Here is a 27498-nt window from a genome sequence, read left to right on the forward strand (position 1 = left end):
CTAATTCTTTCACTGACCCTCTGTTTAACTTGTGCAAGTAACTTAAATGTGATTTCCAGAATCAGTGTGGAGATCAGAATGTTGAGGTCTTACTTTGGTTTTAGATTGCAAACTATTTCTGATCTTAAATTCCTCATCAATAAAATGAGGCCATGATTTTTACTGTAACTGAAAAAGAGTTACTTACTGGCTGTGTCCTAAGGAGCAAACATTCTGCAGTTGAAGGAACCTAACAAATTTCTGCCTCCCCCCTACCGTGAAATTGTAGAATTTGGGCCACATCTAAGGTTTTTTAATGTGGGTTTGGTTTTTTTTTTTTCAGATGGGCAGGTTCTATCCATCTAAATATAACAGAAGGAGCTTACTGTGTTGTGGCTGACCCCAATTGTCTCCTGGCAGTTCCCAGTTGTAGCTCTGAGGAGCTTTTGAGTGAATCTTTTTTGCACTTTTCATTTCTTACTACACATGCTTCTGCTTAATAATACTGAAGCTGTAGACATAATATAATGTTTACTATTCTGCAGTAAGAAGATAATTACTGGCTTTTCTTGAATGTCTCTAGTTAACATCAGGTTTTGGCAGTTCTCCTTGGACTGCTGGAGAATTTGAACTCTATATAATTCTCACAGCAGAGACTGTAATATAAAGTTTAAGTGTAGTAAATCTTGTAGATTATTCCTGTACAATAATGTGATTGTTTATCACAATCAGACTAATGGCATCTCTTTTCCTAGGACTCATTTTGAATTTCTGTAATACAATAGAATGATTAAGGGAATGGTGAGAACAGGCCAGATTCTTGCTTGTGAATAGGAATGGCATCAGTGGAGCTATGTTCAAGATGAATATGACTTCATGCTTAGCATGCACTGTTCTGCAAAGTGCACTCTTAATAGCTGGGAATAGTGCATCAGTTCATGTTGTCTAGCTGCCTAGGAATCAATATAATTGTGTAATAAACCGAAGTGATTATATTATTTTTATGTGTGTGTGTGTATATACACATGCATATTTTCACTGCTAATAATTATATTTTAGCTCGATCTTCAAGCTGTGTGCCACGTACTAATGGATTAAAGCTTCACTAGCTAGCTGGAAGGTCAATTGTTTTGTCAATGTTGTGGTGGGAGTCAGCTTGGATAAGTGAATTATAAGACTTTCCTTGTAATTCAGACACATGGCAGAGTAAGTTTACTCATTGTCATCTTTTACTGATTGTTCTCCTATTCTGTCCAATGTCAAGCTGCCATTTGATGAAATAGGAGTTTCTGTGCTGAAATCATTTGCAGTAGTGGAACCACTGAATTCACTTCTTTGCTCAAAACTAATGATTGGTTATGTTGTTGACAGAAGATTTAGATGGAAATTATTTTAAGATTAGCCTGTACAAACCAATTTATGCTGATGCTGTGTAGTACCAAGTACACAAAGGTTGTACTTCCCAGAATTCCTTGAGGTGACAGAGTATATGAAAAGCTTTCAGCAGCTAAGCTTTATATTTCTGTCTCCTCTTACCAGGAAGAGGAAGGAGCACCAAGGTATTACATGTACTATGGTAATACATCTATCCCCAAGGAAGCAGGGATGAAGTAACACAAAATTAATTCTATATTGTGTTTATGTAGGTGCTCAATGCAAAGGCCAATACAAGTCCTGGCTGTATCTTAGTCTGAAATGTTATGATGCTTTTAAAAGGATTAAAAAAAATATATAATTAGGATTATTAGTATTTCTCACCTTTTTTTTTTCTCTTCTCCTCTAAGTGGTATCTTCATTAATGCAACCTTACAGTGACTGACTTTGCCTCTCAGAGGAATGACAGTAGAGAAAGGAGAGGTTACCAGGCAATTATAGTTTTATAGTCAAGGCTTTTCAGACCATTATTCCATTACTGATCTTTTATTTGCTTTCATGTAGGACACAATTGATACACATGTTTATAAAACATGTATGTATTCATGGGTCAGTTCTACTGGTGGTCATTATGCTAAAGGAATTGTGAATTTACAGTATCAAAACTTAGGAATCTACTGCGGAGGGTAAAAGATGGGTAAGACAACAGATGAATCAGTTTTGAAAACTCAGAAAATTTGCAAAAATATTGAATAAAACAAAAAAAGTCCCACTGGTTTCTTTAAGAAATCCTACTATTAAAAACTAGGATACAGGACTGTTTTCTCAACTTTTTTCTTTGCTTTTCATCTTCTACATTTTCTTGTTAAATGTAAAATACTGTAATTGAATCACAGCATTAGTTGGCTTTTTCCAACAAAACAGCAGATTTAGGCTCTTTGCTGCTAGTTTCAAAAGTAATAGAGAGACAGCACGAAGACAAAAATTGAGCACATAGATGTATAATCCCAAAGGAATAAACTGACTTCTACTAGACAAGCTGAAAGCTGATTAAAATATTTCTCATCCTTTGGGTATGCAACAGCTTTTGATGATGGAGAGTGTATTAATATTCAGCTTAGTTGCTTGTCGACACTTCAGACAGGTCCCAGGAAAGACTGATACTGACCAGGTTTTCTCACTCTGCCAGAAATCTTTATGAGACACAGAGCAGCAACCTTGTACTGACAAAAGCCAAGATAAGAATAATGCTATTTAGCTATGTCTTTATTTTAGAAATTGCTTTTAGACATTTTGAAAGGATTGAAAATTTTAAAGAATTCTTTTAATGATATAAACTCATTTAGATACAACAAAGGAGAAAGATTAATCTTAATTGTTTTAAAATAAGGCTGCCATAATCTATTCAATTTTAAATCCGTTTGTCCGAGTTTTTTGTAAACATACAAAGAGCCTGGTAATAATATCAGTGACTGAGATTTTCAGAGAGAGTGTTCCTACTGCAATTATTTTATAACAGTCAGATCTGAGGTGTTGGGGTAATGTTCTCTTAACTTCATCTATTCCGTTGCAATGTAATACCTACCTTCCAGACAAGAATGAGATGTAAACAGCTGCTTTATCAGCTGATACTTCTTCTGTTCTTTTGTTGGCATGCTGACATATGGGGTGTTTGCTTTTTCCCCTTCTGCAGTGACTAAATATATACAGTATCTCTGGAAAACATGTCATATGCTGTGATGGCTCCAGGGCTAAATACTTCCTGTAATAGGTGAAAGAGCATGGCTTAATCAGCTTAGTTAACTTAATTAAGCTGTGCTTTTTCTCATGGTGCAGCCTTAAAGTGTATTTCATTTAGAAACTGTATTTCATAGTTGTGCAATGACACAAGGTTGGAGAAATCCTGTGGGGTTTTGTAGTGGGCTTGAAAAAGGTGAAATTTGCTAGTTATTCTGCAGTGTGAAGAAGTGAATTAGAGTATGTCTTTTTACTGAAGATTTGAAGGAGAAATTCTGGTGCAGTTTAGATTGTAAAGGCTTCTCAAACTGAGAAAGTCTACTTTTCTTTTTTTCCCCCATCTAATTTTAACATCTTTATACATGGGAAGAGCTGTCCATGTTCATCCCAACCTCACCTTGCCTGCTTACAGTTGTGTTACCAGATTCTGTGACACTACCTTCATTTACCATTCTTTGGAAGAAGGTAAATTAGTGTGGTGTGATTGTGAGGTTGTGCATCTTTTCTCCCCTGATCTCTGGGTCTCAGCAGAAAACACGATTACAAATTAAAGTAATTTGAACTGAGTTGTTCTTCCTTGAGATGAGTTGCTCTTTTTGTTCTTCAAGAGGTACTCCACATTAAAGAAAAGGTCTGATTTTCCTCTTGTGGAAACGTTGGGATCCTGGTCCTAGTGGAACCCTCCTGTCTGGGAGGTTGGAGGAGAAGATTGATTAGCAAGGCACAGGCACAGCTGGAAACAGTAAGTGCTGAGTGAGTTCTCCTTCCCATCTCATTTGGTTCATCTAGTATATTAATGTTTGTTTATTTAGTCACCTTTTACAGGTTTTTGAAAGAGTAAGGGGGGGGGGGGCAAGCAGGACAGCAGACTGCAGGTTGCAGTTGGCCAAAGAGAGAGTGGCAGTAGGTGCCAGTAGCCAGTGAAAACATGGGAAAGAGGGTTTAGGAGCCATTCTGTTGACAGAATAACAGGACCAAAGGCAATATGAGTGAGGACTCCTGGGACAGGAGTTTTGAAGTGCTGTAGTGGTTGGAAAACTTGAAATTAGATGTGTAGGTGGAATGGACCTTTGGGTACAGTGGGAATAGAAAACAAGCTTGGCAGGCAAAGCTTCAAGAAAGAGCAGGAAAGGATGGCAAAGGCTCTCAGGCAAAAAGGCATGGTGTGGTTTGAAAGAAAATAGGGTAGGGGAAGCTTTGCAATGGGGGCAGCAGTTACGGAGAAGATGACAGAAGATAAGGTAGCTGTGTGTCCCCTTCAAAGCAGAATATTGTGTGTAGAGATTTCTTTGATTTTTATTTTTTTCATCCCTTTAAAAAAGTTTGTGTTTTGATAGAAATTTCTTTATTGATGCTTTTGTGTAGTAATAATACTACATTTAATATGCTACTGGGTTATACTACAGAACCAAATAAGGGAGAAATAGTCCTCGTTTAAGCAAAAAATAATTACATCGAATGCAGAAAGTTACTTAAAGCATGTTAAAAAAGTGTCTGATTTTAATGCAACAAACATAAAATTACCACCCCCAAAAAATCAGGGAGATAAGTGCATAGATTTTTAACAATTTAAAAAATGCATATAATGTTTAAAATGTGTCAATTATTTGTGTGTTTATATACATAAACACGTGGGCACGTGCGCGCATATATATACACATGTGTACACATAGAGGGAAAGAGGTTTATCTGTTTAAGTACTGAGCTGTTCTCCATAATGCTTGAAGTTGCAGAATCTTACTGAACTGATACAGTATGTTAGTTTCCCATCTTAGTACCTCCCACTGCTTGGGCATAATTCTATGGCAGACTTCAGTGTTTCTTGATTATATGGGGTGTTATAATTTCCTGATGACTGGTTATGTTATTTATAATGCAGAGGGTGTTAATCCTTTGGTGATTAACACTCTATTTGAATTACCAGAGGTCAAAGGTACATTCTTTTATTTGGGGGGTTTTTTTTGCAGTGTTTCTTACTTTGATATTTTTTTTTTACTAAAGGTTTTGTGTTCTCTATTTTATCTGAAAATTACTTTGAGGTAATTTCGGGTGGGGAGAGGAGAGGAGCATCCTTCTTCCTTAGGGGCCCAAGTCTGAAGCTGTAGTCATTAGAACATCAATTCTCTTTGCAATGAATAGGTCCTCCAGAAATCCTCCATTTAAAAATAGTAAAAAATCTTTTAACTGAAAGAAGTGTAGTCAAAAGCACATGGAAGAAGGCATTCCCTACTTAGCCTCTAAGAGAGTAGATACCTACCTGTGTCTCATTCTAAGCTGTTTTGGAAGGATTTGTTAAAGAAAAGATTATATATGTGTGTGTATGTGTATATATATGTATATATAAAATTGTGTGTATGTATACATATATATACACACACACTTTATAATGTATAAATATATATGGTTGTCATTTCAGGTAATTTGGAGATACTGTAGAGACTCTTGTCCAGCTGCCAGCTGTCTCCCAACTACCGTGTTTTCAGAATTGAGGAGCTATATTAAAAGCCTTCAATTCTTTCAAAGGTTGTGGCTGTGCAGAAGTTACCATTACCCTAATATTTCAAGTGTTTCCCTAAATACTACGGTCTTTTTCTGTGTTTTGCTGAGCTGTGTTCCTTACAGGGCTGGAGCCGGTAAGAGGGAAGCAGTGAAGGCTTTTTGCCATTTTGTTTTTCACACAGTCCTGGGATTGAGTAACCATTCATCCACCTCCAAGAGAATTCAGTTATGTGTCCAGGTTTTCTGAGTTGCTGTGTCCAACTGCAAAGACTTTCCCGTGATCTACAGCAATTGTCAGGGTTTACCGAAGTATGCTGTGACACTGGCTTTGCTCTCTTCTATAAAGGTGACCCTAACACATTCCTTGACTGCAAATGCTGAGGTAGATGTTCCACCTGGAGGCTTCTTCATGCTGTGAGCATTCTGCCTACTTCAAATCTGGAAAAGCATGGGGATGGCGGAAGACCTGCAAGAGTTCCCTCACTGGCATTTTTCTCCTCTAAAACCTCTCTGCTAGTAACTGAAACTGCTAGAAGCCAGTTACAGGAGAATTGTATTGGTACATGGTAGCCCTCTGCAATGTTTAGGACTTGCTTATTACATATAAACAAAGAAGGTGGTTAAAGAGCAAGGAAGGAAGCATTAATGTTCGGAAGCCAAAAATGGAAGGAGAGCAGCTCATCTGCTGGGGGTCAGTATTTCAAGCTTCAGATCGTAGTATGTTCTCAGCTCAAATGATGCTAATCTTGGAAACTGTAAAGGGATGTGATAGCCTGCCTCTGCATTTTCCAATAGAGGCATAACTGATCTTGGTGTTTTAAGAAAACTCAGCATCAGACTAGGCTGATCAAGTGTTAACAATATATATTTTGCAGAGCTCGAACATGGTGTATAAAAGCTCTGTTTTAAGGCAGTTACCAGCTATGCGCTTAATGCCTGAACTGCTGCATCAAGTCATTCAGTCTGTCAGAAGATTGAAACATAATATAATAATCTATGTTTAATCTACGTACCATATCTGTGGGTGTTTTAATGTTGCTCTACAGCAGATAGGATGACTATTAAGTAAGTGGAAGCACAGAGGCAAGATGCTCCTGTCCATCTACTCATTTGATGATTTTGTTTTACTGTCTCTTGTGTGCTAGCTTTCTCTCTGCTTTTCTCTCTGGTGTTTTGCTCAGAGCTCTGTGAGGTGCTAAGATTAGTCCTGGTTTGCTTTTGTCATAATCTTTCATGTTTGCCATGACAGATAGGTGAAAAAGTAGTATTTGTTCTGCTCCAGCATGCAAGGAATCCAGCTCAGACACTGAGGACAATTAGTCCTATGTTGCGGGATAAAAAGCAGACATGCTGAAATTTCAGGGGGACTTTTTTCCTGTACATGCTCCAGGGGGAACTCTGCATATGGCACTGTGGCTTCCTACATGACTTTTCTGTTTAAGATTGTTTAACTGCTGTCTGCCGTTCAATTGCTGGCCTGTGGTTAGCTTTATTTCTCTTGTACAAATACTAAGCACTACACTGGCTTTGTTCCTTCTTTTTTTGTTCCTTTAGTGTTTCACTTATATTTTAATAGGTTCATTTACGCTTAGAAATGTTTTTTCTGCTGCTGCAGAGAGACTGAGTAGTCTGGCACCACAAAATGTATGGAAAGCATAAGAACTTGAAGCAGGGTTCAGTAGGAGGCAGAATTAAAGGCCAGGGTGGTTTTGTGAGCAGAGCAGAGAGAGAAATTGGGAAGAAATAAGTTGCAGGAAAGAGGGAGGAACAGGGAAAGGAAACAATTTTAAGAAGGAAGATAGTATAACAAAGTGAGAGAACGGTTAACAAAATAGAGAGAAATTGGGAATAAAGATAATTGAAGTATAAAGAATCTTAAAAGTGCAAGAGTGTAACAGGAAAGAGAATAGTAATAAATTAGAAAGTATCTGTACTTTTTAAACTTTATTTGTAGTCAGCATAATGAAGTTAATGTAAAAGTTGATGCCTCATCATTCAAAATTATTTTTCCTTTCCTTCCCATTACTCCTTGAAGCTAGAAATACCACAGTAAGCGATAGAACAGGAAAGAGAAACTAGGCGGATATTTGCTTTCATGGATCAAAAGAACTGCAAGGTATTAATATGAAGATCTGAATTTGCATCTATTTAACTTATTGACTGCAGCATTTCATAGGGTCTTGCTCTGGGAAAACTAAATATGCAAACGACTAATAAATGATGCAACTAGTTAAAAATGTGACTTTTGTGTGAATGTATTATTTCACTTTATATGTCAAAAATAGTTTTTTGTCTGCTGACACGTTTCTGAATCAACTTTCTTGAAGGAGTTGTTGTATTATGGCCTTACTGTAGCAGAACATTCAGCCTGAAAGTCTGCAGATAGAACATTTGCAATAGTGTGTATGTGTGAAATTTTAAGTTATAAGCTGCCTGATTAAAACCAGAATATATTTTTTAGTAAAACTTGTTATTGGTTTTGTGTAAATCCATTTTTACTACTACAAGGGGGGGGGAAGTGGGGAGGGAAAGAAATTAGGGGGTCACAAGAAAAGACTGAAAGAACATACAACTGAAGGCGTAACTTAAACTTACATAAATATCAACACTTTAAATGTGAATAATAAGATCCAGCTTGGTAACTAAGATTTCGTTCAGGAAGGATGGAGCAAGTTGTTTGCTGAAGTGGCTGGTATAACTAGAACAATGTACTTCGCAGTTTTTATATTAAAGATTATGTTGTGTACAAATGTATATTATGTTATAATTTTGCTAGGCCTGTTTCAAACTCTGCTGAAATCTGCTTGACTCCTTTTTACATCCATCACAAACAACTATTTATTTTCTTGGGTTGAACCATAAATATTTGCAGAAGTGCTGTAATCTTTTTTTTCAAAACAACCATTTGAAAAGTTTGCATAATGGACTTGAGTAATTAACATGACTCTCTCACTAGGGCTATGAATCTATTACTTGTGATGCTCTTTTTTGGTGACTCTTTCCATAAGCGGAATTTATACAATTAAATTAATTACTAGATATTCAAAGTATGCTATTTGAAATAAACTTAGAGATATACATCAGAAATGTTAAGTATTTGTATCCTGGTTTCATTTTACTGTTGTATCTCCTTTTGTCTTACATTTGTACTAACCCAGTCAATAACTATATACGAACCATGTCAACTTTTGCTGTTTCAAGAACTAATTGCATTTTTCAAGTGTATTTTAATAAAAAAACATTTTACTGCTTATTTGCACAGTACAACTTCTAAATCTAAGATACCACTGGGGTCAGAAGATAGCAGGTAGCCTATACAGTGTTTGAACTGGTACTCCAGTTCCTGGTTTCCTGAGGATAAATGTCATTGCTCCAATATAAATGTTTTAGATCACAGTGACAGCTGTGGAAATTAAACATAGCTAGCAAAATCTATTTTCTGTCTAGCTAAGTAAAGGAGAGGACAGATGAAAAAACTCCCTGGGCGAATGAATTCTTATGAACAGTGATGAATTTTTTCCTTTTCCTGTATTAATTTTATTGTATTCTCAAAAAAAAAAAAAAAAGTCCAACTTGGGTTTCTTTGTATGTTCTTCATATTCAAGCTTATAATTTAAAGGTGAAAAATTTAGAATATCATTCCTAGGCCATGTTATAGAACGCATTGCAAACACTTCTCTAAATACAGGGAAAATTTACCCTTTGGGATAGTTTCCAGATTGCTGCAGTGGTCTGTGAATGGAAGAGGCTTTAGAATTCTGTGAAAATCTGGGGGTTTGGGAGAGGAGAAGGATTTCCAATTTCCCAGGAATATTGTTTCTCCTAGTTTATTATGAACAGTGTTCTGTTTTCAGACTTTTCAGCAATATTAAGCATTACCTTATTCTGCTTTAAAATATCTTAAAATTTTGAGTCTTCTACAGAGAATTCTCTTTTTTAAACATTTGATACCTGCTTCAGAGGCTACTTCAGTGCAGAAAAATGCAGAATTTTCTCATTTAGACTATGTAGCAGTTTTGCACTGAGAAAGAATAAGCAGAGAGAGACTACCCTGCCAAAAGGTAAATCTTTGAGTCATGTTCATGACAATTTTATTTTTTTCCTGAGGTATGTTCCTGGCTTCTGTAGTTCTGGAGGATTCATTTTACCTTCTGGCATCTCCTCAGGCTCTACCTGCATCTTCACCAAACCTGCTCAATCTTGACAGCTGGTTTGTGTCCACTATTTGCACTCATCAGAGGAGACTAAATGACTCTGCCTTTTCAGGTGGTTCTTTCAGTTAAGTCTTGGAGCACTTGAGCATGCTACTGTTAACAAGTTTACACTACTCCTCTCTGGGCCAATCCTTTCTTGTTTCCACAGCAACTTCTTAAGTAACTCCATCTAGCAAAGTATGCTTTGTAGCAATTTGCTGTTAGAAATACTTTGATAGTCTTTTTCGTGAACTATACCAGTCACTGGGTATTTTGTTTGGGCTGAAGACTCAAAATGAGCTATGGAGTGCTCAGTTGTTGCATCTGTTGTGATCCCCCCCCCCCCCCCCCCGGGGGTGAGGAAATTAACGTAGGTTGTAGCTCTGAAATGAGGCTATGGGATATTCTTTGTATATTTTTAAAAATCAGTATGTTGTGATCCTTAAGATAGGGAGACTTTTTTTGTGGAGGAAAAAAAAGCTCTCTTAAAAAAGTTTATTGCAAAGTAAATGGTTAAAACGGAGCTGCAGTTACTTGAAAGACACAAATATACATTCATTATTTCCTGAGTGTGTTGTTTTTATGGGAAAGCAAAGGAAGCAATGGCTGGGTGTCATTAAGGAGTAGCTAGTGGAAAGCAGTGAAATGAGCAATGAGACTTGTAAAGTGTCATGAAAACTGAAACACCAGGGTACAAAGTACCGCTTATCCTCACAGATATGGATACCATATGGCAACATGAAGGGAAATGGAGAGTAGGAGACAAGAATCCTATTATTTCTCACACTTTCATTTGCTTGCTATTTGCTTTGGGCAAATGACTTAAGAAGTTGTGCATGAACCTTCTTCTGGCACAGTATTTATTGACAAGACACCTGTCTTCCCTGTCAGGCTCCTTGGAGTTTCTTTGGTGTCATTCCAGCTTTGGCACTTCTGATTATAATTGTATTGTTGTTTTTCTAATAGTTCTAGAATAATTTTTTCTTGACTGCTCCTAGGTTGAAATCTATATTCATTTTCTGGTACTATAACCCTTTCTTCTCTTACAGTATTTCACTTACTTTCCTTAAGAAAGTCAATCTGCTATGATTGTGTTATTGCTGTCCCTGAAATCTCTGCCTTCTCTTTTTTTCTTGATCTGCAAGTTACCGTCTCTGGACAACTTTCCGCATGTGTCTCATATATCTTTGGAATCAAACGGACTGATCGAGAGTACTTCAATACCAGACGTTGAAAGGATTTGGCTTCTGGAAAGACGGCTATGTGGTCCATGTGCCTTTGAAATTACACATAGGAGGAAAGCCTTTATCAGCTCTTTAGGGGCTGCTACAGCTGTGAAAAGATTTTTGTCACCTCCTCAGCTGCTTCCTCCTTCCCACCTGCTGAATCTCACACCTATCTACTGGCCAGAGTTTTCTTCACTTACAACTGTTCTGTGTTAGTTTTGTATTTCTCTGAAATTAACAGATCTTCCTTACAAATTGTTACACTAAATCTACCAATATTCAATACAGTTACCTTCATTGTACTGGTTGTTTAAAGTGTCAATTCTAGCATCTTTCACCTTTGCTCTTCTGACTTCAGTGTTTGTGAAACTACACTTGAAAATTTCTTCTTCTGATGGTGTCCCCCAAAGTTAATGGCTGGTTGTTAAGACCAAAGCAAGAGTGTTGTACAACATGCAAAACCAGAGAGAGCATGCATACTTCCTCCCTTTCAGTGTTACTTACATTGAAACTTTCCTCACGCCATCTGACGGGACCATTAGTGTATTTGGTTTTGTCCTCACCTAAAGTTGTGGAAATGAGCAGCCATTTGACTGTTACAGCAAGATAAAGTGATTTTAAGTACAGGTCCTTTTGTGATAGCAATGGGTGCTACATCAAGAGAGAACAAGAAAAGCTGCACAGGAACGTTGTATGGGAGGGCAAGAAAATCATGCAGAACTTAACAGAAGAGGTTATAAAAGGAGCCCCTGATGCATAAGTTTTATGCTTTGTGTGTTGTAATTCTGAAAATTAAAGCTTCGTGTGTTATATCAGGCTGTTGTGGGCATGTAGTGGGGAAATTACAGCTAATAAATTACTACTCTTCCTACTGAAGCTATATAACCTCCTAATTTTAGCACCACAAAGAAATACAATTTAGTGGTTCTCTATGCTATAGAGTTTAGTGCAAATATTTGAACTTTCCTGTGGTCTAGGAAAGCTGGCATTTTAAGAAGTATTTCATAGTTACAAAGATTACCATTACACCACTATAATGATTTTGCAGTGCTTTGCTCAGTGGAACACTAGCCTATTTGTGGGGAAAAAGTGTCCAAAGGACATCTTAACTTCCGTTCTCTAAAGAAGTGCTCAGTATGACACAGCATTAAGGGATAGAATCAACCCAATATATTCTCAATTTCAGAAACAGGGAAGAAACTGAAATACGAAGCTATTCCCACTAGAAATGTTGTAAATCTTACAAAATGTATAAGCTTTCCTCTCTGACATAGATCAAAGGCATAAAACTTGGGAGATTAAAATATGTTTTTAATCTTGGTTTGATGAGCAAAGCTTTCACTGTAATATTTATTATGAGAGGCTCTACTTGTGTTGCCTCTTCCCTTTGTTCTGTTTATATATGACTTCCTTTCTTCCAAAAAAGTAGGAAGTATTGCTTTCACAGAGCTGAAGAATATTGCAATGGTTTGTTCATTTCAGCTGAATTGTAGGCCCACGTGGCAGACACAAACTTTTCTTTTATTGTCCTGGGTCCCAGAGGAAGAGCAATGCTTTCTGATGGCTTCCCATGAACGCCTTTCATTTGTGGAGGAGTTTCAGTGGCTTATGCTGACTGTACAAAGATCAAACAGGCAGGAAAATTGTGGTTTTGAGAAACTTAGCCAGGATCTTTGTTATTTTCTCAGAAGTTTTTCTTCTCTAACCTTATTTTTTAAGGACAATATTAGGACAATTAGTTGTAGTGGCTGGTGGAAAAAAGCTCGTTCTATAATTTTCTCTTTAAAATTTAAGTATTTTCTTAGTTATTAGAAAATTTGTAGGCATGTATAAAAGAAATACTAACCATAATTGCAGTCTGTCTTTATGGCATTTGGAATCAATGGTGTCCAAAATTAAGCTTAAAAAAATGTTGTGGCTGCTTGGTCCTGCAATTTGATCTATATTGGAACACTGCGCCTGCAGAGTTTTGCTGAAATCACCCAGAGTTTTTTTGCCTGGGTGCAAAGGTCTGTCAAACAGATTTGATTATGGGGTTTGACTTGTTGAAGTCTCTTTTGTTTCAAGAACAGTTTTTTTCTCAACAGGTTTTCTTAGCGTTCTTAATAAAGATTTCCTTTTGCTTAGCTGTTAGTAAACTCAAGTATTGGAAAGAGATGTGCAGACCACAACATCTTTTTAACTGCAGCGACTGCATGTTTTGCCAGCAATACGCAATTTTCATTGCGTTACTCATATAAAACCTTATGTTTGTCATACAAATTCAGTTTTTGTTGAAGGATTATTTTAAAAAAAACTAAAATGGCTTAGGTTTCTGAAGTAAAACACGTAGCATCTTTAGAGGTCAGATGTAGCTGAAACTTGAACAGCTGTACAACATGCATCCTAGATTGTTTTTAATTGTCTTCCCTTTCTCTAACAGCAGTAATTCTTGTTTATATTGTCAAGAACCTTTCCACTGAGCACAAGCGCACCATACTTTAAGGTCACATGCTTAACCCCACTGCATGGTTACAATGTAAATGGGCCCCCTTTGTTTTCATTAATGTGTGAGGGGTGGGTGCAAGGCAAGGCTGTTCACAAGGCTTAAATAACTTATTGTAAAAGTGTCTTAAAGAAAGCATATTTTGTCTCCATACCGCAGTTGTTTAGCATTACTCTTGTGCATCCAACCGACAGCCAGTTTGGCAATGGATTTTTGTGTGTCATTTTGTTCTTTTGACCTGTGGTACTTTTTTCTTTCTTTTTTTAACTGAGCTAATGGATTCACCTCAAATAATACAAAACGAAGCAGCTTTTTCTCTTTCCTTTCCTGTTATCCTAAAAGTAGTAAACAAAGCTGGAACTGCTCTTTTCCACCCAAAACATAACAACTTACCAGTTGCTGTTTGTGTGTTGATGCAGAGGTTTAAAATTAAGACTTTCTAAAAATGTCAAATTAAATTAATATGCTCAGTGCTTTTAATCAGTTAAAAAATGAACCAAGTATAGCCTTTTAAAACGGTTTCAGGAGTTCTAAGTTAAGTCTTGTGCTTTTCTACCTGTAGTCATTGATGTACGGAGGAAAAATACTGTTGAAATCTTATGAATTACTTTGGGGTTGATTATGTAGAATTGGCCCTGAGCCCCAAGATTTTAGGTGATTTCAAACCCAATGCTGATTGTAGTCTGTGGCTGGCATCTGTAGTTGTTTTTGTAGGCCAAAAAAGTTGAAGTCATGCTCTTAAGTAAGTGCTGCGCTGTGTCAAAAATTGAGCCCTTTTTTGGCGATATCTCCATTCCAGGTTGTTAGCTTTTTTTAATATCTGGTTATCATTTTGGACCATGAATACAATTTGATTCGTGTCTGGTTTTGAGACACATAGATTTATACCAGCACATGACATGTGGCTGTGATCCATCCAATGTGATGAATTTGATCCAAGAGGGTTGTATGCAACAGTTTCTGTGCATGTACTGAATGTATAAGCACTGAATGAACAAGGAAAGGGGAAACTATTATGTCGGGAAGATGAAGCAGTAACACATGCATATGAAAGCAGAACACTGTTCTGAATACAGCAAGTTGTAGCTTAGTAGGAATAGTACTTTCTTGGTTTTCAAACTGTGTTAATCAAGGTAGGAAATTGGGTTTTGTTTGCCAACTTGCAGTTGAGACAAAAATATGGACTTTCCTGAGGTGAAAACTCTTCAGTGTGAATTTAAGTTCATAGTATTTGGTTGCTGTGTTTTAAAACTGAAATGTTGTGACAACATGTTTTCACAAATACTATTTTTCCTCATAAGAACCGCTATGCTCCTAGGCTTTGGACAGAGAAATTTTGTCTTGGGTTTTAATTTTCTTACAATTCATCCAAACTTTCTACATTCTTTTTCATAGGTATTATATAGAGAGCAACTTACTATATCTAGTGACCTCTCCAGTATGAGAATAATTGATTTGTCTAGTCATAGAAGTTTAAACAGGATGATATCTCCCAACCTTGAAAGAATATTATTTAACACTCAAGAACATAATGGTAGTTTGATATTAAGAGTAGTTTTGTCTGTTAATAAACATTTCAGAAGCATTTTTGTGAAACAGAAAATATAAATGTATAGCGTTTAAGACTGTAAATAAGTAGAACAACAAATATAAGAAGACTGCATGCTGGAAGACTTGACAACAGAGTCGTTGATGAATATGAAAAAATAATCAAACATTGTTAAAAGGCAGTCCATATCCTAATGAAAATGTTTTAGCTTATTTTCTTCCTAAATGAATATAAAGTTATCCCTGAAAACTGATGTGGTTTATATAAAAAGATTGCATAATAACATCTTCAATAAAAATTTAAAAAGGAAGGGAAAAAAACCCCCACAAACTCCAGAATCCAAATACTGAAGAGAGACACCAGTTTTTTATCAAATGACGTTTTCCTCTTTAAGAAGAGAAATATTTATATATACCACACCAATAGTTTGGATGATTGTTCACGTAGACTATATCTCTTACGTGGGGATTGTGAATGCTGTGAAGTGTGATTTGCCCTATAGTGTCGTGTTAAAGCAGAATGTGAAGTAGATAAGACAGTAACATTAAATGGAGATTTAGAGCTCTAGTATAGTTCGTCATGATGTATCATGGGTACATGAAGGGTAGAAGTTTTTGTATGAGAGAACACAGGTCAAACCCTCCTCCACAAACTGCTATTTTTCATTTCTGCAGCAACCCAGGAGATCCAAAAGCTTTTTTAGGGTATTGGAGAGCATCTCCATTGTGGCATGTACTCATTACATGTCTTAAGGACGCTTGGCCAGTTTATGTTAACACATCCTTGACATTGCTTTAACTTTTATTAGTGGATTAACTGATCCTTCTCGAAGACTGCAGAGGTGATTAGTCAGCCACCTTTGACCTCTCTCTTAAGCTGAACTTTGCAGCTGAACTTGAGAACCCGTATCTTATTTCATGCGCCTATAGAAGGAAATGTTAGTGAATGGTAAGGTAGGAGCTGTGATTGTTGCAGTGCAGTGTAACAGAATGTAATGTTACAGGATGTCACAGAGTAACAGTATTTTCTGTTTTCCAAATTGTATTGTCATATTTTGTGAGCACATCATGCAAATGTCATATTTGTTGAATTGCCAGAATCTTCAGCACATGACTTTTGTTTCAGAGAGTAATCGACGTGCATACATTCACAGTGAACTGTTGGTCACACTGTTTGTTTTCTTTGTTAGGCACATGAATCATATGATGAAAGTTTATTTTCCCTGACTGAATGCTGTGTCATTAATGAAAATTGTCTATATAATGATTTTTGATATAGTGAAGTTTTCAAATAGTTGGCCATTCAAGCTTTAAATTCTTTCTCAAGTTATTAATCTGTAAATACTTGAGTGTTCATGGAAAATGAATATGACAAACTGACAACATTTAGAACTCGATTAGACTAAATAAAAACATTTCCAGAAGAAGTTTTCTTAACGCACTAGTAGGTGACAGGAAGTAAATTTTAAAATTTTCTTAACTGATTTATTTTGGCCCAGAGCTACTTCCTTGATCTTTCCTTGTGTGTACTTTTAATTGTTGGGTTAATTAGTTGATAATCTTCCTTTTAAGGATGAAAAATGAACCTTTTATTTTCTTTCTCCTGAGGAGATGAACTAATTACTGAGAGCTTTATTGCTGCCTTCCTAAGAGTGTGAAACAGAGTAAAAATCCTTCCCCAAAATCAAAATAAAGTGAAAACAAACCCATATGGGATAACAGGGAATATTAATGGAAGAAAAGTGGTACTTTGATAGCATGGACTATTAACATGTTGGTATTTGTCATATCCATATAGCCATAACATCACATCTCTATGATGAAAGGAAAACATGGGCAGAATCCAAATCTAAAGTCCAGGAAGTGCAGTGTATAGCACGGTCTTTTACCGGAACACAGCTCTATCAAAACAGAATTAATAATAACTGGCTATAGTTTGCATTAACAGGTTTATAAAGTGTAGGTTTTACAGATATATTGCATTCAGAAGAACAATAAATAGCAAGAAATATTACTGAGTTCCTGGCATGATGGAGGTAGGCAACTGAATGTCTCAAGAGGATGAGAACCTTTGTGGAAAGTGACCTGTCCTCGGTCGGGGTGGAGGTCTGCCTGCCTGTACTGGGAATTAATGTTCCAACTCCATGATGGCATACTCAAAGTAAGCAGGATGTGACAAAAACGGCGACTGCAGGTGTGCTATCTGCGTCATACCCTGTTCTGTGTGTATCTGTCTAAAGCATATATGGGCATACACATATAAGATTAGGCAGAATTTACTTTGGTTTTAATTTTCTTTTATTTAGGAGGAGGGTTGTTGGTTTATAATCTGGAAAAAAAGTGTGTGTAGGTTTCTTTTGAGCCTACTGGTTGTAAGTTTGATCAGACATATCAATTATAATGAAGCATTGCCTTATTTAGCATTGTACGTGTACCTGGACTACTGAATTCATTTTGCAATTATCTTTTTTCTTGTAAGATTTGTGTTGCCTATATATACTAGTAAGATATATTCCTCTTTATCACTTGTAATGGGAAATTAGTGTCCATGTATAGGTGGCATATATATATTACAGGATTATGTAGTTTTATGGTCTAATAAGTCAGGAAGACATGTGCAAAATTTGTTCCTAAACATGCTCGTGAATGCAAGAGAATTAAAAATAAATAGTTGCCTGCCCTCCTAGGAGGAATCTATATTTACTGTAAGTACTGCATCCAAAATAGTGACTGTACATATTTTGGGCGACTGTTTGATGAGAGTTAAATCAGTAAACTTCTCTGTATTTTCTCCTTTGTCGGTCCCCCATTTTTTTAATTTGCTTGCATATGCTTGTACATTTTACACTGCACACCCTCCATGGCAGGTCATCACTGTTTGCATGGCCTATATATGAAAAGCCTAGCACATGTTTTTGTGTAAAAACATAGTTATGGTCTGTAAAAAGAACTGGGGGAGGATGAGGCACTGAAATCGGATTGCCTAGGTTTCAGCTGAGGAATAAGGTTTATAGCTTGCAAAAAAAGTATATTTCCAAATGCCGTTGTCATGATCACCCTCTAGCAATGGGTGGTGGTGTCCTTGCTGCTTGACAATGTCATGCTCCCCATATATTAAATACATATAGTATATCAGGTTCTGTTTTGGTTTTATTTCCTATGCTCTTCCCAGGAGTATGCTTTAAATTCTTTTTCTGTCCCTTTTGCCATGACAGCTAGCATTACTACTGCACTTACGTGATTATGAATTTTAAATCTTCATAACGGTGTGCCATGGTGTCACTGTGGGTAATGAAGCTGTTACCTGAGCCAAATGTGACAAAACTTCATTTTTGAAACACCATGGTGAGAGTCCCATTCTCACAGGGATATCCACAAACCCGGTGCATTTAGTGCTGTGAGGATGATAAAGGCATTGAAACCCTTATGTCATTCGAAGATATGATTCAGCTGTATGTGGTTATCTTGCATATGTACTAAATTGCTATTCTGCTATGGCATGCGTCTTAGACAAAGCATGCCCACAGGCACTTCTGGACATGTGGCTTGCTATATCATTTGATTGTGGCTTGCAGCTTCTTCATTCTGCAGAGTTTAACCCATTCTGTAACTCGGCTTTCTGTGTTTTAAATTATTTCAACAAAACTAATGACATTGGGAATACGTCCCAAATTTTTGCGCAGCTGTATTTTTACTAGACATTGTGCTAGGAAGTGTTGTGGCTAAGGCAGTAAATGGCTTGATGGCAACAGGTAGTGACTTCAGTGGTGGGAGAAAAATGCTGGCATTCTAGGCTTTTCCATACTACATAGATACTAAGATGTGCTGTTCAAGGAAATCAGTAATATGACATGTAATTAAACACTAAAAGATAGTCGCAAATAAAAATGCAATGATGAATTCGGAATCGAGCACTCAGTGTTTTCCATCTTTCTTCATAGTTTGGGGATGTTTAAAAATAATTTTTTGTGTGACCAATAATATTAAGTTTAGTGATTCCAGTTTGTGTTTTGAGTGCTACAAGGACCAGGTGTCTAGTTTGGAGATTTTGGTATAAGTTTGCACCTGTAAATATTTTAAGAGAAGCTTGTATGTAGCTTAGCGTATTAGGGCTTCAGTATAAGTTAGATGAGTCAAAGCAAAGCCTTGTGTACATGTAGAATTATTTCATTAGAATCAGTGAAATTATCTGAGTATTAAATTCAAACTAGAGTTCATATCAGTGTTTGTGAGATGGCATTACCTACTTCTGGCTTTGAAGCCCATCATTTTTTCCTCTCCTCTTTCCCTCCCTAAATTGTTCATAATAGCTGATGATGTTAATTTTGATATGCTAAGAAAATTATAGGGTACTCTTTTGAGTTCTTTTGAACACATAAGATCATTTGTTGAATGATTCTTCAGTGCTTATTAGAACTGCACAGAATTGTTGATGATGAAAATTCTGTCTGCAGGCTAAGTGAATGTGTACAGGTTGTACTCGGCATGATTCAGTATTGCAAAATGTAAGCTGTCCAGAGTGCACATTAGTGAAGTGAGTCTTGTATTGCATCTTAGCTCAACTGATTCCAGCAATAGTAAATAATCACTGAAGCATACGCTGCTGTGCAGTCCTTCAGAACTTAAGTGTTCAGCGTAACTGCTGTTTGCATGTGACCAAAATGGGAAAAGGGAGGTGTATACAAAGGAGTGAATTATAACAAAGAACACTTTCTGCTTCAGTTCTTGTTCAGAAAACATATGTTCAGCCATGCAGGCAACAGTTGGGGTAAAGACACACTGTAGGTTTGGAGACAAAAGGCGTGTTCTTTTCTTGCATTCACAATGTTTTCAAACATATTCACTTGTTAGGGACTAGCCTGTCAGCTGAATCTTCTTGCAAGCGTGATTTCTTTTTCCTGACTTTTTTCAAAAGCTTTTTCCCCACAATGTTTTACACTTCATATAATCCACTGTGCATGGTAGGTCTGCTTCAGTCTTTGTGCTATTGATGATTCAGAGGTGGAGGGGCCATACTCTGGAAGAATGTGGCTAAAGGGTAACCTTTCACTCACCCATACATCTGAAGATGCTAAGCCACTCTTGTTCCAAATATCTTGAGTGGTTCGGTTGCTCTTTCTTGATGAGATGCGTTATACTTCACCTTTAGAACATTGCCAAAACGATTAGTGCAGCAAAAATATTTTGAAAGTGTTGATCTTTACACTTATTTTTTCTTTGTAACTAAGTATTGAAAATCTTTCAGAGACCTATCATAACTGCATTGAATCATCCAGTAAAAAAAATTCTTTTCTCCATTGGAAATTCATTCAGTTTTGGCATGCCAGAGTAACCAAAAATTACTTGGTCATTACTTCTGTTTGGATTCCTTTTTCCTAAATATATGGTTCAAGATCCTAGTATAAATAAACTTACATAGGCATAAAGGTAATGGTTATTTCCAAATAAGCTCTGCCTGGTTTAATTTATGACCTTTATACTCATATAGCTAGAAAACATACTGCTTTAGCTCCACAGGTATAGTTAAATGGTACAACTTCCTAGAGTAGGCAAGACCTAACATTTCTTTGGAAATGTCTGAGTGATCTATTCTGTAGGTTTTTCTAGGTCGAGCTACTCATCTATCAAGTCAGGTATTCATCCTTTGTTGTCAGCAGTGAATACCTCAAAGAGAGGCAGAGCTCCCTACATTTTAATGCACGTAGACTTGTATATAGTGCTTAAGCATATGTCTAACTTTATGCATTCTACTCTATAATTGGGTTATGTACTTGCTTAGTCTAGATGTGCACCACTGAATATAATGGTAGCAGAGAATATATAAACTTTGTGGCAATGGTTTCACACCAGCAACTTGAGGGTCCATTCCTTTTACCCTACAAAAATACAAAAATTATGTGTCTTTCATAAAATTCTCTGTTCCTTTATATTTTATTTAAATACAGACATATTTGACTCAGACAAACTGTTTTAATGTTGGAAGTGCTCTATCGATAACCAGAATGGTTATGGAGTTTTATGTTGTTGGTTATTCATGTATTATGTTGGAGTATTAATAGTGTTAGCTGAATTCAGTAGCCTGGAAAGTTACCACTGATGAATGTCCAATGATTAGGATTTCCCACGTAAGGCCCTTCTGACCATGAGGATCATTTAGACAACTAGAAAATCTACAGACAAGAAAACTCTATGTAAATATTTTCTAATGGAAGGTGCCAGCAAATACATCCTTGCCAACACATGTCAAAACTGCCAGAAGATCTGTGAGGATGGGGATTAACTTTTTAGCACTGTCATCTTAAGAGACTTGACAGGGAAACATTATTTAAACGTTTTTCTTTGACTGCATATGACTGAAAAGATGTTAACGGTAGATAAAACTAATATAAAGCAGTTAATGATACTGACATATATTCCAAGTCTGCACCTTTTTCTTTTCATTGAGCTCTGTCAGACATTTTTGAGAATACTACAGCTTTAAAATAAATTGTCCTTCGTTCTCAAATGTAATTTGATGATTTGTCTCCAGTCTGATAAAAGAAAGCACACGCTAGTATATTGCTTCTTTTCAGGAATTTTTTGTTTTGTTTTATAGGCTCCTTAAAAGTAAATTATGTTTTAGATGTTGCAGTGACTTCTCTGACTCTCAGGAAGAAAACAGTTAATAATAATTTCTTTCCTTTCAGCTCCCATGAGCCTACCTTCATTGTACAGTTTGCATATAACAGCTAGTAAGAGTAGAATGTACTGAACCCTAAACAAATCTATTAGGATCACCATGGCAAGAAACTGGGAAAATGGCAGGAAAAACGAACAATGATTTTGTAAACCCTCCAAAGGTCAGAAAAAGGCTTTCAGTAAGTATGCAGAGGCTAGAAATCAAATCCCATTTCCTATCATAAGAAACCAGTTGTTTTAGCAGCAGTGGTTAATGTACTGTATGTGAAAGATTTAAGACTAGTTGGAAAGCTTTGCTTCTGTTTTATTAGGCTGCTATTGAAAAGCCAACAGCATAACTTCAACTAGGTGCTTTGAGATTTCTTAATGGGCTGTCAAGGGCAAGACACCAGGTCTGTGCTATACTAGCTCTTTCCTGTACATTAAAACAACAGGGGCCAAATGATCATATACAGAAGTATGAATTACTTGATGCTTTCTCTGTTCCATATGGTCAGCCATGTCTTTGGCAATTAATCATGTACAGAATCAGTTGAGTGCTCTCTGAAGCATTGAAGTCAACATTTAGTTGTACCTGTGCCAGTGGGGGCAGTGGGGGTTGTGAGCGTAAAATAGCAGGATGAAGAGCTGCTGGCGCCGAAGCCAGAGCAGCTGGCTTCTATAAACAACACTTTTTTCCTCTTTACCTTTTTTTTTTTTTTTTTTTTACTTTCTTTGACAAACATGAGCCATTTTTCAATATCATCCAAAACATGAGGGTTGCTGAGTGAAACTGTGATATCTGGCATAGTGGATTAATAAACAAAAGGCAGAGAATTGGGTTTAATGTGCCCAAATTACTGGGTGATAACTTAAACCATACTGGCTGCTTCCATCGTATCAATGAAAGTGGGTGCATTTGCTCATAATTTTAAGTAAAAATTTTAAAAGTAAAGAAGAAATGAGCAGTGGTTTGTAAGCAATTACTAGCTTTTTTTATCACATAGAAGTTATGACATTTTAAATTAACATGGCTTAATAGATTTCAGTTTTGGTTTGGTGTTTTTTCCCCTCTAAAAGGCACGGTTTTCCACTTTTACAGAATTTCGTCAGGATACTTTTTGCACTAAAAGCAAAATAAAATTGCAAAAATAACGAGGATACATAACGACATTTAAAATTTTAGCCCTGCTTACAGATTTTACACTTAATGTTTTTCCTTTTGTATTAGTTATTGATTATTGAGAGATGACTGCTGTATTAAAGTAGAAGTGGTTAGTAAAGATTCAGGAGCTTATCCTATTTAATTTACTCACCACCAGTTTAAATCTTAACTCAGAGTGAAAAATCTGATTTGTTGACCCAATAAGTGGGACTAAGAGACAAACTGTCCCAAGTGCCACTTTAGTTCAGACTGAAGGCTAATTTGTTTGACAGAATCCTAGGCTTCATGTCTCCAGCTATACAATGTTTCTAACCTTAAGTCTGGCTCCTCGAGAGGTCTGTATTGGAGGAAGGAAAACATAGCTTTAAAAGACTAAAAATGTACCAGTGTGGGTTTTGGAGTGTTTAGAGGTTGCTTTTTTTTTTTTTTCTTTTCTTGTTTGTAAGCATGTCATGTTATTCACCCAGGGTACATATAGTTAAGCATGGTAGTGACTGATTGAGGTTGAAACATAGTTTCTTCTGCTGTATGTCTAAGAAAAAAAATACTATTATAATCCTATTACAATACCTAGGTTAGCTTTGTTAAGACTCATAAAAGGTATCTAATCTTGAGTGCGTATCCTGGGTGAATAGTAAGACTTGGTTATAACAATTTCTATTCAGTCCCATGTCACTGATATATTTTGTCAGTGGGAATGAGAGGAATATGATATTGGTCTCTTAAAATCTTATCTTAGTACCTTTCTTTCTTACATAATAAGAGAAGATGCTCTGATGGCTGTTGCCTGATACGGCAGTAGAGCACTAGATTTAGTTCTGCTGCTCTACCAGGAGGAAGGTAAAGGGTATAATTTCCTAAATACTATCTTAAACATAGAAGGCTGGATTGGCAACTGATTGAGATATCTATATATATAGATATAGATAGATAGATATGCGCGTATATAGCTTGGCTGTTTTTGAGAGGTGGGTTGTGTGTTTGTTTTTAAGACCATGCCATTTGGGATTTACAAGGAAATGCCCTAAACACATTAATAGATCTGTAAGGAGAATTGAGGAAAATTTGCTGAAAATATTAAAGGTACTACTTATTAGAGAGACATGCTGACCAACGAGGCAAGAAGTTGCTTCCCTCAAGTGATAAGCAATTTGCGTAATCTTGTTGCTTAGGTTGTCTAGGGTATGTTTTTGCCAGCTCAGGAAGCACACGAAAGAAAGTTTCAACAATTTGTAAACATTACCACCCTCAAGAATCTCTGTGAACACAAGGATGAGAGAAGACAGGCTGTAGGGCTGGTTACATTATTTGTTTATTCTACTGTCCTGCAGTCCCAAGTGTGCTGAAAAACACCGAGTCAGTGTTGAGTCCAGTTCAGAAATGTGAAGGCTTCACTCAGCATTGGACAAAGGGGGCCTCTGCAGACAATTATCTGCCATTAAAGAACATTAAAAGAATTGAGACACAAGATCAGATTTTCTTTGATGGGATGCGCAACTATAGTGATGTTCAAAAGAAGGTCATTCCTGCCCTTTAGAGGAGGGGTGGTATCAGCTGGGTTTCTGATGGATTTTTATCAGTGTTGATGTGAGGAAATGGCTTTCCCAGCTGATAACATCTTTGACCAAGTTTCTTGAACCCTTGACCTTTATCAGTCAAGGTATATGTTGAATCCCCTTGTTAAAAATAAATCCCAAAACAAGTTACATGGAAAAGAAAACTTTCAAAGGAATGTTTTCTATAATATTATTTTACCTAGAATGCTGCTTTATTTGTTACAATTTGGGATTTTTATTGCGAAGATAAGAATAGCAAGTTATTAAGAAATGCCTCTGTAAAAGCTACATATCAAGTCCTGCACTCGCATTCCAGGTAACCTTCCTGCCCTCAGCACCCTTAGAAAACAAGTAAATCAGTTAAATTGCTATGTATTGTTGTTATATGTTGCTTAATAGTACTATTTCACCCTCCAGGTAGCTGCAACTGTACTCACAGGGCTCAGTAAAGAAGCGTTTATGATGTCAGTGTCAAACTATGAGTTTGACTTGAACTGTGTACATCACCACATAAATGAAAGGTGTTAACAGAAGGCTGGAGCAATATAATTGTTCTCTCAGTAAAAATTAAATTATGTTCCATTTCCAGGGGACTTTAGGTAGTGGAACTCAGTACCAAAGTTGCAGTTTGGCCAGGCCATCAGAAAAGAAGGCATTATGTGACTGTGAATACTTGGAGAAGTGGTCACCCATCTTCTCTGACTGATAATACTCTAATTGCATCATCCTTTTATCACATTTTAACTGAAAATTCTTTAGGAACTATCAGTTTCCCATGCTCTACGCTTTGGGAATCACTTATTTAGGGGATCTTGATGTTTGTTGCCTGCAAATAATTATACTTGCAGCTTTGTGAGGCATAGCATCATTAAACTTGGGGCTTTTCTGCAGCCTTGGAGAGAAGTAGACTTCTATACCATCACCAGTGGATTTCCCTATCCCACTGTGGTTAATAAGGCCATCCAAGAATTCTGAAAGGGAAATTTGGTGTACTGTGACCTAGCTGTAAGGCTACAGTCTGATCATCCTATAACACAGACATAAGCTTTAGTTATAGTGCTGTGTCAAGTCCTGCACATGGTAAATATAAAAGTTAAAGCCTTAATAGGTATATTTATTCTGAATGACAAGGAGTGTTAATTTACATCAGTTAAAGAATGTACATCTCTTCGTCTCATATGAGTATGTTCTCACATGCTGAAGTCCTCTATCAAATCCTGCTTTAAACTGTGCAGCTGCTGGAAGTAAGGCTGTAAGATCAGGATTGTTGAAGTTGGCGGATATTAGAGCTTGTGGAAAAGATGTAGGTCAGTGCAAGGGAAACCCATGTCAGGGAATCCTTATCTGAAAATGCTCTCTGGCTTTTTGTTTGCTTTGTAATGTCAAAGCAGGGCCAAGAATGTGATCTGTATAGACAGAGTTTTGAACAGTTGGGGTTTTTACAAGAAAATGTTCTTTTTGAAGTCCCATATAATGGGGTAATGCCTTTTGATAGGCCAACTGATAGAGCTGGGAGGTGGCGAGGAAGATGCTTTTTGCTCTTTGTCATCTGATGTTGTTGTAATGAAATTATTTTCTGCCTCTATGAACCCTGTCATGCTTGTCTCTTGAAACCACCATGGCGGTAGCAATGTTACTGCTACTTTAAATAGCTTAAGAAGTGTATAATCTGCATATTATTCTTTCTTGTGGAAAAAAAACCCTGTCAGACCAAGGATCAATCTTCCTGTTTTCACAGACTGAAGATAGTAACAATCATTTATCTCACAGAATCCCCGGAGGAATTTTAGTGGGTGTATGTTTGGGCATGGCAGAAGGTAATGTGTATGTAATGTTGAGGAGGAGGCAATATGCCATGTCTTTTTGTCATGTTGTTCCTATAAGAGAGGCCATGCTGGGAATAGGAATTGCAGCTCTTGGTGATGTTTGAGTTGTGTTTTCAAACTCACTTCCACAACTGCTCAGGTTAGAAATATATTTTTTGCCTCCTTTTCTGTGAAAAAACTAGGTTTGTGCAAGCATTCTGTCCATTCAGTCATCCTTCCCAAAAGCGTTTAGGTACTTTGATACATCTGCAGAACATGTGACTGAAGGTTAGAATAGCAAAAATAATTAAGTGAATGTCAGTGGTGGGTTAAGGTGAGAAAGGCAAATATTACATCTTCACTGAAGGAAAAGACTGCAGCATTGACTCTAGATCTCTGTTGTGGTTGGACTGCTGCACATCAAGTCAGCACGTGTGCACTGGTTGACATATGTGTTAGTAACGTGAGCATCAGCACGTGCCATTTCTTTCCCAGGTTGGCAGACGTGGGGAAGCGTAGGGGAAAGAAGGGGAGAAAATGGTGGGCGAGTTAGTAGTTGAAGGCAAAGGTGGAGTGAGGGAGTTAGAGTTAGCTTGCTGGGTGGATGAAGGACGATAAGATGATCTGCAGTTTCGTTACATCAACATTAACTGTCGACACAACATTTGGGAAGGTCAGTAACTTTTGGTCTGCAGAGGCTGAGTGTCATCCTACTCCACAGATGACTTAAATCCATTGTGTATGTGTGTGTGTATATATATATATTTATATATATATATTTTTTAGGAATTTTTAATTTATTCCACAAATGAAAAAAGGTGGAGTTTTACTACTTGTTTACTTGAAATATTTCATTATAAAGAGAACATAGGGACATCATCAAAAATTCCTTTCAGAAGATAGAATACAAACAGGTATTTTCTTCTTTGGCTTCACCAAGGATCAAAGGGAAAGGGGAAATGCCCCAAACAAATGCTGTATTGAGGGAAATATTTCTGATATGATTTGATACAAGAAAATATTTAGAAAAGAATTATGTCTCAAGAAAATGAGAGCTAGAATGCACAAAGTCTTGCTGTGTTACTTAAGGCAATGAGATTTTAAGGTTTACCTTACGTGCCATGTATATTGATTAAATACCAAATATATAGTGGCCATTTCTAACCATCATTTACTGTATTGATTTGTCAGCAGTGGAACTGTAATAAAAAAAGCTATTGATTTACTGTCCTTATTTGCTTATGGGCTTTTTATTAATTTTACACATTGTTTCC

General features: G+C 36.7%; 1 protein-coding gene across 4 annotated transcripts in view; it reads left to right on the forward strand.

Annotated features, from left to right (window-relative positions):
• FTO (FTO alpha-ketoglutarate dependent dioxygenase) overlaps positions 1–27498 on the forward strand; it is a 261683-nt gene that overhangs the window by 90447 nt on the left and 143738 nt on the right. The gene's annotated exons all lie outside the window — the stretch shown is intronic.

This window comes from Harpia harpyja, chromosome 9 (assembly GCF_026419915.1).
Source record: "Harpia harpyja isolate bHarHar1 chromosome 9, bHarHar1 primary haplotype, whole genome shotgun sequence".
Lineage (NCBI taxonomy): Eukaryota > Metazoa > Chordata > Aves > Accipitriformes > Accipitridae > Harpia > Harpia harpyja.